The sequence below is a fragment of the Phyllobates terribilis genome, unplaced genomic scaffold, assembly GCF_046119375.1.
Source record: "Phyllobates terribilis strain yellow unplaced genomic scaffold, ASM4611937v1 Scaffold_1__5_contigs__length_1240528914, whole genome shotgun sequence".
NCBI classification, from domain to species: domain Eukaryota; kingdom Metazoa; phylum Chordata; class Amphibia; order Anura; family Dendrobatidae; genus Phyllobates; species Phyllobates terribilis.
In genome coordinates, this window is record NW_027362761.1 from 900,993,030 (window position 1) to 901,004,469 (window position 11,440).

The window sequence follows — 11,440 nt, forward strand, 5'->3', positions numbered from 1 at the left end:
GGAGGAGCAGAGAAAGTGTTAGCAGGTGGGAGCAGGAGAGGACATGACGTGGCTGTTTGTGCTTAGAGATGCAGGATTGTATGTTGAGGAATAGTTCTGAGGAGGAGGTGAGGTGGATGGGGAGGATGGAGGAAGATGGGGAGGATGGAGGATTGACATGACAAGAATCTGCATAGCTAATCATATGCTAAATAATTGCAAGTCAAATTTATGTATGAGAAAGCCAAGATGATTGTCTATGAAATGATGGTAGTCTCACATTAGAAGCAGTAGTGGATGGTGAGATATGGAGCCTGAAAGTCAACAGCTCAAAACATTGTTACCCTTTTGCTCGCCAGTGTATGTTTACTTAATTCATTGTAAGAATCTTTTTTGATAATTATTTTTCTTTTGAGTGTATTTGAAGCAAATTGTTAGATGTATTCGATCTGAGGATATTGCATTGCTTTTACTATGTACAATGCACAATATTACAATAGTTAGGCTGCACACCTGAGATCAGCTGCAGTCTAGTGGTCTGGCAATGTAATTTGATAGACAGAAGTTCGACTGACCCATTTCAGGTGCAGGGACACATCAGACATCAAAATGGAGAAATACAGTACCTCCATCTTCATAAAGCCAGAACTTTTTTGAATCACACTAAAAACATATTAAAAAGCTGCTCAAATTTTTCGGACCTGATCTAGGTCCTTAGTTACAGCTATGACTATATAGGTCTTTATAGGTATGACTAAGGACCTAGATTAGATCTGAATTGCCTAAGCTCCTTTATCATGCCTTTTTAGTTTACTTTAATAAAGTTCTAGTTTTATGAAGATTGCACTGCTGGACTTTTCCATATTCATGCACAGGATTAGTCATCTCTTAGAATCATATGAATTTTCAATATGTGGAATAACTTCCTACCGCATTTGAGCTAGTAGTCTAGGTTCTTATACAATTGATGTGCTTTTTATATGATCATAATTTGTTCTTCGACAAATGTCAAAAATGTACTTTATGTCTCAGCCTAGTGCCAGTTCCCACCCTGCGACGTACATTTTTGATAGACCGATCTCACGGGTGAGGCAAATACACCTACAAGATCTTCAGCAGGAGTCCTGCTCCTGCCTTAACTGCTAAGAAAAAATTGCTTAACCCTGTTTAACCCTCTATATGCTTCAATCTATACTGACCGCGGCATCAAGATGATTAGACAGCGGGAAGGGGCAATATCGCACACAATCTGGTATTGTATGTGTTGGTGATGTTTTTGAAAAAAGCAACCATGTTTTTTTTTTTTACTTTTGAGCAGGGAGCTACACTCCATGACATTTTAATTTGATTAAAGAATTGTATTTTTATTTAATAACAGACCGAAAAGAAAACTGAGCTCCCATGGGACACATCATGGTGTAAATCATTAGAGAATTTTGGACCTAAAAACAAAATGTCATTTTAGTAATAAACACAATTAGATTCATGAATTAGTACACAGATTTGACAGTTCTTCCTAGTAGTTTATCAAAATAAAGAAACCTTTTTTGCATTAAGTTAGTAGCTAGTAGATGTAGATTTTTAGATCGAGTATTTCAAAAGATCAAAAGATTTTTCTGCAAAGTATTAAATCAGAATATTTGCAGGGCATGGCTTCTGTGTCAGCGAAGCGAACCACTTAACATCGGTGTATTCTCCAGATGCATTTCGATAGCTCTTCTCAATCATGAATGAGTTGGTTTCTTATTACACCTTTACTTCTATCAGTCAGCAACATACTGTATAGCTGGTAAGAAATCTATAGATAAAAAGCTATTAGCTCAAGAAGGCATCGGTGTGAAATGAAAAAGAGGAGTGTATGAGAGACACAATGGTCCCTCTGACAAGATGGTATCAGTGTTAAGACAGATGGATTGAGATCTTGTTTGAAGAAGTGTCTGTGGCAGATCCAGAAGGGTGCTTGGTGAGTCATGATGACAGGTGTGTTCTTGGAGTGATTCAGGTGTTCTGGAATGTCACATAAAAGAAGAAGAAATTACCCATAAACAAATTAACTGCTTCAGAAGCATGAGGGGAAAAACGCTATATACTATGGCAGGGATTAAAAGGTTTGTTTTTAAAGCGGATTAGCAGATAAAAAGATGCTCCAGCAGGTCTAACTGTGTACTTTATATATAAATATACAAACCTGTCAATGACATCTTACTGGTAATGAAATAAGAACAAACTATCAGAATTGTATGGATTAAAATGGAAACCCAACCAAAAGCAAATCAAATAGGTGGTTTTAGGTAAGGTGAGCTGAGGAAAATGAATACTGCTTATTCCTTTACTCTAGAACTACTATGACTGATGTGTCATATCAAAGGTTAGGGTAAAGGTGACCATATACATATCAGTTTTACTAATCCTGCAAAATAATTTACTGCTTCTTAAAAAAAAAAAAAAAAAAAAACAGCCGGCAGAAGCATCACCTATCCACTGCCTCTCGGAGTTCTGTTGACAGCGCTGCAGAAGTGATGTCCCATCTCCAACATGTGACCTTCACCACCAATTGGTGGAAGCACTGGAGCGACAGAGGCTTCTACATATAAGTAATACTTAGTTTTTTTATTCTAAAGCGTTATCTAACTGTGAGCAGTTTGACCTGAAGACCATCGACCCCTTTATGAATCGTAGGACACACACAAAAAAACAGACATGCATACTTGTTTCACCAACTGCAATTTAAAGGGAACCTGTCATATGAAGAAATGCTATTAATCTGCACATATAGTAATTTGCAAGTAAATAGCATTTAAATTATGTCTAGTTTTCTTATTGGAGCAGCAGCTACAAGGAGAAAATTAAGTTTTATTCTCCCTGCAGCCGCTTTATTTCAGTCATTGAGGCGGTGCAGGGAGCTGTTAGTCACTGCTTACTATACAGTGAGTATGGATGTAATCACTCCCCAGCACCTTGATTGACAGCCTGCTCTGCACACACGCTACTTACATACGCTGAAGAGTGGGCTGTCAGTCAAGCTGCCGGGGAATGATTACAGTCACATTCACTGTATATAAAACTTCCTTTACTCCTTGTATTTGCTGCTCCATTAAGCAGACTAAACGGGATTTATACGTTATTTGCATATTACACCAATATCTGCAGGTAAATAACATAAGACCATAGATACTACCCAACAATAGAAATAAAAACACCAGGCAATTAGCGTAGAACTAAAAAAGAGGCGGTTTTATTATGGGTTACTGTAATAATAAATTATACTAAAAATATAAAACTAACCATTACAACCTTTATTTTAATATATTAAATTACAAATGAATGTCCAATTGCATCCAGCGTTAGCTGTGCGACAACCCACTAATAAAAATGAAAACATAAAATGGAGAGGAGCTGAATTAGGGTGAATGGGAGGGATGCTTCGGCTGCTTCTTCACAGGACAAACAGTTGACTGGACCGCGAGATGAGCTTTATACACACTCCAGACTTCCCGCACAGACTGCTCTCCACCAACCCAGTCACCTCTCGCCAGATCTGCCCAGTAACGGAGTCAACCTGAGAAGATTCTAGAAAGGTGAATACCACAAGCACACCCCAGAAGGGGTGTGGAATATAGCAATAATTAAAATAAAGAGGAACGCAATGAATAAATACTTGAAGGGGGAATATTAAGGGGACTGACGGAATGGAAGAATTTACATTAAAAGAGAGAGAGGCTAAGGAGAACCTCTAACCATGAAGGAAAATAGAAGTGGGGGATGACATGGTCCCATGAGCCTCGCCACGCTATTGGCTCTAAAGAGGGGGCTCTCTTTCTGTACTTGACAGGTTTCCTTCAAAGGGTAAAAGTCAGCCTTCCAAACACTCCTAAAGATTTTGCATTCCTTTATTCATTCATGTAATGCTTTGCAAATATATAGAACGATTATACATCTTTAAGGTATGAAGGACCCGCTTTAACTGGTTTAGCTTTGTCGTTCCAGTGGTGTCACAGGGCACTGCCTCTTCTGGGGATCACGTCACATGGTTATGTCACAGGCTCCCTGCAGCCAATCAGCGCAGGCTTCACTCTCCCAGCCTTTGGACAAATCACATACATTTTGAGGAAGTGAGGGCTGCTGCTCTCTTTCTCTGGATGTATGTGATTTGTCCAAAGGCAGGGAGAGTGAAGCCTGCGCTGATTGGCTGCAGGGAGCCTGTGACATAACAATGATAGGCGATCCCTGGGAGAGCCAGTGCTGACATCGCTGGGACAGCGCCAGCACCAGAGTTAAGGTAAGATAAGGTGTTATCATTATTCAAAGGGGAAGCATGAGTAATGAGAAGGGCGTTGTCGGAGTAGTGGACAACCACTTTAAGTCATCTTTGCCTTGTTTAGAATTTCTGACTGCTGTAGTAAACAGTTCTGGCATTAAATTACTTATTGACTAACAGTTAACAGTAGAGAAAGGGTTAACATGCTATTTTCTGGGTAGCATGTAACCAGGCTTTGTTTATAAAATGTAATATCAGTTATTAATAGTAATACACTGCAGGACTTATTACATTAATTTTTTGCATTGCGCATTATTCCACTTGAAAGGAACCTATCACCAGCAAAAACCTAATAACCTGCCTGCATAGCTGAACACTGCGGCTTTTGGTTCCAGTCACGGGGGCGGTGCTGGCACTGGTTCTGTCACCGTTCTGAGAATACAGAAAGGCAGATGAAACCGCATCCCAGGCATTGACTAACACTGGCTTTGCATTGGGGCTGGCTGTCAGTCAGGGCTGGGAGCATGGTTACAGCTGCCACTCTGTATTTTCAGAGTGGTGACAGAGTGGTGACAGAGTGGTGACTGAACCAGTGCCGGTGTCGCCCCCGTGACTGAAACCGAATGATGCCGGGGAGAATAAAGTTAATTTTCTCCCCCCAGCGTTCGGCTAAGTGCAGGCGCCGGGCAGGTTAGTAATGCTAATAACCCCATATCTGCAGGTTAATAGTGTTTTTGCTGGTGACAGGTTCCCTTTAAATAGTTGCAATTTTGGCCCAGGTGTGTTTTTTTTGTATATTGATTACTGGTGTTTCCTTGGGGTATATTTTGGCTTTTACAGTACCTCTTTGAGCATATATTGATGGGAAATATTTGTAATCTGGCACCATGATGTAAAAAGGAAGGTATGTAATTTATCCATAATGTGAGGGTGCCACATCAATGGCATGACACCATGACATACCCGGTAAAAGAGGATGTTTTCTTACCTTTGAGTTGGTTGGGTGTGTATCAGATTTGTCACATTATAACATGCTGTAACATTGTTTGTGTGAAGGATTGGCATTGCCAGGCTCAGAAATGCACTGCCACTCAATTAGCTAGGAGATCCGGATAAGTGGGCACCATAGAAGTAGATGTGAGGAGCTGTGACTGATGCTTCAAGCACCCTGTCTTGACAGCATAAAAGATGTGATTAGCCGACAGATGAGCAGTAGCAGTACGACTGTAGTTACTGGCCACCATATGTTGCCATGGGTTTGAGCACATGTGGCTACTGCTGCATGACAACCTATAACAATAGGGTCTAGAATTGATTTCAAGTGTTGAATTTGCACTTGGGAGCTGTTCATACCCAAAGAGGTATCCATGCAAGTGAAAGAGGCCATCGTTAGACAATTAGAGAGCAAAAATCAGTTGTTTTTTTGCTAGCAATCATTAGGATTATGGAACGATGCACTATTGTTAAATGTCCCAAAAATATTGGATCATTTATCTATTTAAATTTAAATGTCTATCTTTCCTAAAAAGGGGAAAACAGTTGCCTGTTGGTTGCTATCTACTCCCAAAGAGTCACTGAAGGGGGCCAGCACAATTCGATTGTAAACGTGTCCATTTAATATCAATAATGTGCAAATATTGGACCATAATACTGATTACACTTTCTTTCTGAAAACAAACAATTCAGTACCTATAAGGTTTTTTTTTCTACTTAGTAGTTTTTCTATACTTACTCCTACAATATAATACCATGTTAAAGGGTTTGTAGTAAATTCAGAGAAAAATGGAGAATATGGATATGGTGCTACTTTCTTGATGAAAACCTAGTGATATTCATTCCAAAGACAGGTTCAGTAAATTATACAAATGTATTGAATAAATCTACGCATTAAGGGACCATACCGGATACATCATCAGGGTAATATCCCCAATACACACATGGTAGTAGTAGTTGCACATAAATGCATAAAAAAGTGCTAGCTCAAGGTCATGAGGGGTTAAGGTGTAGGGTTACAAAATACATTGCAAGGCAAAGTGACAGAAAACCAAATAGATGAATATATAAACGGACTAATTAACATATTGACAAATAACAATTGTCACTCTTATTCTAGTATACTAGTATTTTATGACACATATAAAGAAATATCATGTAGCGGACATCCCATGTAATGCAATCAGTACATTTAAATTAATAAACAGTCGATAGTTACCACCAAGTGTTTCCTTCAGGTGCATATGTATGATTGTACAGTACTGAGCGGTATTAATAATATCAAGTTCTCCAGAATAGATCCTTTTCATTTTAGCTACAGAAGCCGAGAGAGGTCATAACAGGAATCTATATTGTATAGACCAATTTCAGATTTCTACATTAGCCATGATAGGTCAAAAGACTGAATGTTTAGTGTGGTAAGTAAGAGAGTGGTGAGGAGTTTGTGTCAGTGTGGGAAAGACTTAGTGCTACACAAAGGGAAGAGGGAAAGGGAGCCCAGACTGTAGAGAAAGGGGGGGAGAGGAGACCTCCTAGGTTGATCTAGTGTCACCCTGTCTTAACTACCGTCCCTATATTGACTCTTCACCAATCGCCGCACGCGTGCTTCGCCCTGACTTTCTCTGGCATATTGCTAAGGCTAAGGAAGGGAGGAAATGAGCACTAGTCGATCTCCACTAAACTCTATAGACAACATGGGTAGACATACAGCGGGAGATTTGCTTAGCTTTAGACGACTCCAGACAAATGCATACACGGCCTCAAGCTCCAGAGAGGACGAAGTACTGCTCTTGCTAAAGCCTCACAATTAGTAATGAATATAGCCGGCACCTCCCTCTCAGACACACCAGGTAATTATACACCCTGGCCAGGGACCTAATTAGCCAGAGGAAGGTAGCCACTGGGTCCTAGAGATAGCCAGTAGCCTTTAGAAATATGTCTGTAATGCCAAACGTACAGAGCTCCTGCAACCGGTTGCAGGGCGACTGTCTGTCACCTCTGACACACTCGTGACAGTACCCCCACCCTCTACAAGTGGCCTCTGGACAATCAGGACTGGGTTTCTCAGAAAAAGAGGTGTGAAATGAGCGAACCAATCTGGGAGAGTCCACCTCTGACGCTGAAACCCACATCCTCTCCTCTGGACCATAGCCTTTCCAGTGGACCAAGTATTGTAGAGAATGACATTGGAGACGAGAATCAACAATCGTTGAAATCTGGAACTCCAGATTACCATCAACCATTACTAGGGGCGGTGGTACAGGTGAGGGCTCAAGAGGTTCCACATACTTTTTAAGTAAGGACCTATGCAACACGTTGTGGACTTTAAGGGCCTGAGGAAGTTCAAGACGAAATGCTGCTATTAATAACGGTGCTTATTTTCTAGGGACCAATAAGCCTAGGTCTCAGCTTCCAAGAAGTAACTTTCAATCTTATATTCCTGGTAGACAACCACACAAAGTCATTCACATTCAGGTCCGGAAATTACAAGCGTTTTCTGTCAGCCATACATTTATACCTGTCTCCCATGATCTTTAAATGACTCCTCAGGAACTCCTGAAGCTCCTCCCCCACTAAAGGTTCCAAACTGTGGGTGATAACCGTATGCACCGAAGAACGGTGACCTGCCAGTGGATTCTTGCAGATGATTATTAATGGCAAATTCTGCCAGCAGTAAGTAGGATGCCCAAACCTCCTGATTTTCGGAGACGAAACACCTGAGGTAGGTCTCCAAGTTTTGATTGACACGATTGGTCTGACCATTCGACTGAGGGTGGAAGGCAGAGGAAAAGGACAGCTGCACCCCCAGTTGAGAACAGAATGCCTTCCAGAACTTGGAAACAAACTGGGTCCCCCAATCTAACACCACATCGGAGGGAAGCTTCACAATCTCATTTATGAACACCTGAGCAAGTGTCTTGGCATTTGGAAGTGCAGGTAATGCCACAAAGTGAACCACTTTACTAAACCTATCTACTACCACCAAAACCACCATTTTTCCTGCAGAAACAGGTAGGTCAGTAATAAAATCCATGGACTAGTGTGTCCATGGCCTACTAGGGATAGCTAGCAGAAAAAGAGTACCAGACGGATGGATATGCGAAACCTTAGAACGTGCGCAAATACAACAAGCAGCTACATGTTCAATCACATGACGATGCAACCCCGGCCACCAAAAATGATGAGATTGGAGGTCCGCGCTACCACCTGGATGCCCAGCAAGCACAGAGTTATGATGTTCCTTAATTACTTTGTGGCGCAGATCAGATGGTACAAATAACTTTCCTGAAGGGCAGGAGGCAGGGGTGTCCCTCTGTGCCTCCAACACCTCACCCTCCAGTTCAGGATAAAGTGCCGAAATGACTACCCCTTTCTGTAATATCGGGCAGGGATCTCATGGTCACCACCACCAGGGAAGCTCGGGGACAAAACATCAGCCTTGACATTTTTGACCCCTGGACGAAAAGTGACAACAAAATTGAACCTAGTAAAAAACAGGGAACATCTGGCTTGCCTAGGGTTGAGACGTTTAGCTGACTGGAGATATGACAGGTTCTTATCATCAGTAATAACAGTAATAGAATGGACAGCTCCCTCCAACCAATGTTGCCATTCCTCGAATGCCAATTTGATCGCCAAAAGTTCCCTATTACCCACGTCATAATTTCTCTGAGCCAAAGACTATTTTTTAGAAAAGAAGGTGCATGAACGCCATTTACCAGGGGACGAACCCTAAGACAACACAGCCCCAACCTCAACATCCGACGCATCAACCTCCACAGTAAAGGGTTGAGAAACATCGGGTTGAATAGGTGCAGTGGCAAAATGATTCTTTAAGGAATAAAAAGCCTGGAGGGAAGCATCCGACCATTTGGAAAAATCAGACCCCTTCTTAGTCATGTCAGTAAGGGGTTTCACAATAACAGAGTAATTTTGGATGAATTTCCAGTAAAAATTAGTAAAGTCCAGAAAACGTTGTAGAGCCTTCAGGTTCTCGGGACGTTCCCAGTCAAGGACTGCACGGATCTTCTCCAGATCCATCCGAAAACCCGAAGATGACAACAAGTACCCCAAAAACTGCACCTCCTGAACAGCAAAAACACATTTTTCTAGTTTGGCATAAAGTTTGTTATCCCTTAATATCTTGAGCACCTACTTAACGTGCCCCCGATGAGGGACCAAAATATCGTCCAGATAGACCACCACAAACCTCCCCACCAAATGATGGAATATATCATTTATGAAATGCTGGAATACCACAGGTGCATTGGTCAAACCAAAAGGCATAACCAGACTCTCAAAATGTCCTTCCAGGGTATTGAACGCTGTTTTCCATTCGTCCCCTTCTCTGATTCTAACCAGGTTGTAGGCTCCCTTTAAATCCAACTTGGAGAATACCTCAGCTCCCACAATCTGGCTGAACAAATCAGGAATCAGAGGAAGAGGGTATGGATCACGGATGGTAATTTGATTTAATTCCCGGAAATCTAAAAAGGGACGTAGACCACCATCTTCTTGCTTCATAAAGAAGAACCCTGTCGCCACCGGTGAAGAAGAGGGTCTGATATGTCCCTTCTCCAGACTTTCCGCAATGAAATCCTTCATGGCTTGTCTCTCAGGGCCAGAAAGATTTTACAGTCTGGACTTCGGTAGTTTAGGTCCGGGGGTCAGGTTAATAAGACAGTCATAGGCATGATGAGGAGGCAAATCCTGACACCCCCTCTCACAAAAAACGTCCTCAAAGCCAGACAGAAAAGCAGGTAATATTTTCGTAGGGACAGTAGCAAGGCAAATATCTAAACAGTTCTCATGGCAGTAATTGCCCCATTCAATAATCTCCCCGGCTTGCCAATCCACCAACGGATTATGTTTAACAAGCCAAGGGATACCTAAAACAATCGATGTGGGAAGATTGTCCAGGACATAGCAAGGGATTATTTCACAATGAACTGACCCCACCCTTAGTTTTACATGATGTACAATCTGAGTAAATGCTTTCTGTGCAAGTGGCGCTAGATTTATCTAAAGTACAGCAAGCAAGACCATGAGTTTTCACAAACTCAGCATACACCATGCTGACTCCGGCTCCACTGTCAATAAACACAGAAATGTTCTCGGTTTTGCTCTCTAGCGCCACCTCTGCTGTCAGGACAAAGCAGTTTGGCCACAAATGCACCCCTTGTTTATCCAACTCCAGACTACTGAGAGTTAAACGAGTCTCCTTTTGTTTAGAAATTGAAGGACAGGTCCCAACAAAATGTCCCTTTTTCCCACAAAAAAAAAATACGCCTTTTTTCTTGTGAATCTCGCGAGAGATGTATGATGCAGAGACACCCCCTAACTGCATGGGTTCCTCCACCTTCCCCAGTACTGGTTCACCCCCAGACCGCTCCCCTGGCAAAGGTACACAACCCCGACAAGAAGGCCCCGGAGAAGGTGGTCTCACCCGTCTATCACGAAGGCAGCTATCAAGACGTATAACCAAAGACATGGCAGCCTCCAAGGACTGAGGGGTTTCATATACTGCCAAGGCATCTTTCAACCTTTCAGTAAGCCCCTGACAAAATTGACTTCTAAGGGCTGAGTCATTCCATTTGGAATCCGTTGCCCATGTACGGAATTCCGAACTGTATGTCTCCACTGACCGATTCTGCTGCTGAAGGCGACATAGCCTAGACTCAGCCAAGGTGACTCGGTCAGGGTCATCATAGATAAGGGGCAGAGCCCCGAAAAATCTCTCCACAGACTGGAGAAAAACCGAGTCCTGCGGTAAAGTAAATCCCCAGAACTGAGGATCTCCCTGCAGTAGAGAGATCACAATGCCAACCTGTTGCTCCTCATTTCCGGAGGAATAGGGACAAAGCTTAAAATGCAGTCTGCAGGCCTCCTTGAATACAAAAATCTTGTCCCTACCTCCAGAAAACCTGTCCGGGAGGGCAACCTTGGGTTCAGGCTGGGAAGGCCTACCTGTAGAGACCCCCATACTGGAGACTGGTAGCCGCTGATGCTGCTGCTGTACCTCACCGCGGAGGTCATTCACCTCCAGAGACAGCTTGTTCAGCCACTCTGCAAGCTGTGCAACTGAACCCATACCAAGGGAAAAAGGAAAATAAAAAGGTCCACGCCCAAAAACACACAGAGAAAAAAAAAAATGTCAGGTTTTTTTTTCCTTTTCAAAACGTGCCTGGCCGGCTATACTGTCACGCCAGG